The sequence below is a fragment of the Mastigoproctus giganteus genome, chromosome 6 (genome assembly GCF_048544385.1).
Source record: "Mastigoproctus giganteus isolate SK-2022 chromosome 6, ASM4854438v1, whole genome shotgun sequence".
NCBI lineage: Eukaryota > Metazoa > Arthropoda > Arachnida > Uropygi > Thelyphonidae > Mastigoproctus > Mastigoproctus giganteus.
Window position 1 is genome coordinate 125,255,166 of NC_143580.1, and position 3,135 is coordinate 125,258,300.

The following is a 3,135-nucleotide window of genomic DNA, read 5'->3' on the forward strand; positions in this document are numbered from 1 at the left end:
CTCAGGGCTCCATCTTGGGGCCAGCTGTCTGGAATATGATACTCGACGACTGGCTCCTGAGGGACTACCACACACTACTCAGCTTTCTTATGCCGACGACATGGTTATTATCATTGAGGGCCCCACCCGCGCCACCATAGAAACCCAGGCTACAGTTGTTCTCGCTGCTCTGTCCGTATGGGCCACGGAAAATAAACTGTCTCCACTGAGAAGAGCAAAACCCTCCTATTAAAAGGCAAACTGGACTTCTCCAGACCTCCTACCATACGTTTTAATGGCAGCCCACTGAAAAACTACAGATCGGTGAAGTACCTAGGAGTAATTTTGGACGACATGAGAACTTTCATTCCTCATATCCAAGCTATCAAAGAAAAGATAAAAAATTACATCAGTATGTTAGCACGCTTTACCCGCAAGGACTGGGGTCTTAAAGGACCAACTCAACGCCTTTTATACTCAGCAGTATTTATACTAATTGTCACATATGGAGCTGCAGTATGGTACCACCGAATGACTTTAGTGCATGCTCAACGTAAAATTCAACGACTTATGCTACTACAAATGACCGGCGCATGTAGAACGACATCAACTGCCGCCCTACAGCTACTAACAGGCCGCCTCCCTTTGGAACTCCACGTCGCTTTTATCGGACTTTCTCATGCCATCAAGAAGAATAAGGAAGCTGAATTCCTCACTATTCGTACCGATACCGACATCAAACAGGAACATAAACGTGTGTGGCTACAATTCATAAACTTATGGCAAACCCGCTGGAATAACTCCACAACTGGTGCAACTACTAAACTTTTCCTTCCTGTGGTAACCTACATCAACAAGCAACGTTCCACTTGGTTCTTCCCTAACGTCTATGCCTCCTTCCTATTAACTGGCCACGGGTCCTTCAAGAGACGCCTTCTAGAGTTCGGCCTAGTCGAGGATGCCCTCTGTACCTGCGGAGAACCTGAAGACTGGGATCACGCGATGCACTCATGCAACGTATACTTAGATCTAAGAAACCAACTACTCCTAGACCTCCACACTACATCACTTCGGCCAGAAACCAAGTTATTGGAATCTAATGATGCCTTCCGTGCACTGACCAGTTATGCCAACGAGGTCTTTCGTCGTCCTGGCATCACCTGCAACTCCCGAACACTACTCCTGGATAACCTCCTGTAGACAGCAACTGATACCTAGCACCGGAAACTTCCAGACATGAAACTGCAAATGGCGGACTGCCCAGTCGACGCCGCTCCGTGATTCTCCATTGTGACGATCCTGGACTCTTTAATTTGAACTTTACCTATCCTCTTCTTCCTACCCACAGTCTTTCTCCAGGACTCCCACAACTGCACCTAGCACTCTTCCTGCTCCGTTTCGCCTGGGAGGATGCCTACGCTCTGTCATCCTCGCTATCTTGTCTGTCTTACACTTTCCTGTCTCTTCTCCGCTCTTTCCTTGGCCCTCCCCACTCTCGCTCCTGCAAGAGTGTGGACGGCCCGTCAGATGTCTTTTACTCTTCGGTCCGGCTCCTCGTGCCAGTGGACGGATGCTGGGAGGCTCCTTCCTGGTGATCGCGCCTCCCAGTAACGAAGAGGCCAGTCAAACAACACACTACTCACACATAACCCACACTGACTGGCTTTGCTATGTTAACAGAGTATTTAACGCGGATTTGTGGGAAACCACGGGAACCGCATAACAAAAAACACTATGTCCACTATATTCTTAATCGGTGTCTCGATGTGTGAATAAAGGTGAGTTGATCTCTTAACACAGTGGAAGATCACCCAGTATGTTTTACTGACTCCCCATGTTTGCAATGATGGAATTCAATAATGTCCGCGATGGGCCGTCTAATGCGAACTTAGTTCGCCGATAGTCAACCACCTTTATTATTATCTGTTTATTTCCATAAGGAAACCACCCCGAGACGGCAAAGTGCCAGGAGGGTGCTAAGTACATATCAGGGTACGAGATACTCGTGCAGTGGGTTACATATACTGAACACGTAGTCTCGTCCCGAAATATTATATACACTTATTTTAATATATACAGTATTTACACATTAATCATTCTACAACTCATATATTTACAATTCACTAATAATTCCATCTATAACTTACATATTTACATAACTGTTACAGAAGGTATATTTTTCCAGTCAACAAATTATTGTTCTTAAAGCAGAAAGTTTCACTTTTATTCACAATTCTTTGGAACCTACAAATACGCGCGCTTTTTCTGCCGCTGTACTTCTCCGATGTTTCCGAGTCACTTAACGACTGCAAAGCGAACTCCTACTAGAAAATCACTTCGCCGCAACAGTATGTCGTTACGTACGACCAGACGAACAAAATACTGTATTTTGTTCATGTATTTTAAATACATGACGTCGTGATGATCAGTTAAATATACGACTGGTCTTTTGGGCGCGTGCACTATGCATTACGTGTTCCATTTATGATTATTTATTCATTTCGTTAGTTGTGTTGAGAGATTTATTGCTGATAGCTGCTACTTATAATTTTTTTACGGTAAGTTCCGTTTTTAAATTAAATTGTAAATTTTTTTAGTATCCAGTTCCAGTATGGCTAGCAGAGATAGAGAATTGAAAAGAAAGAAGCGAGATGATTGTTAAGCATCAAACAAACAGTATTATGAAATACGTTATTGAAACAAGACAACCAAATGACGTTGAGAACACTCGTATACAGATGGATTTGAAAACGACAAACGCAACACAATTTCCTATGAACGACACCCCGAAGAAAAAATGGAAGACATCAATAATAGAGAAACAATCGCATTTTCAACAACAATAGTTGAGAAAATACTGAAAACCGTCCTGAGGAAGGAGAAAACAGGAACCGTTCTGAAGAAGAAATGGAAGACATCGATAACAGAGAAACGATCGAATTTACCACCAAAAATTGTAAAAACATTGGAAACCGTCCTGAGGAAGAAAAAGATAGGAATTTTGACATTAAAGATCCTGGTATATGGCCGACTGAAAGAACATAAAATAGTAAGTTTGTTAGTTAAACATGGTCCTGTACAAGTCAGCCAATTTAACTTCGGAAAGACTATTAAAAACATCGACTTTTGGTGGAATTCCCACAAAGGTTACCCCAT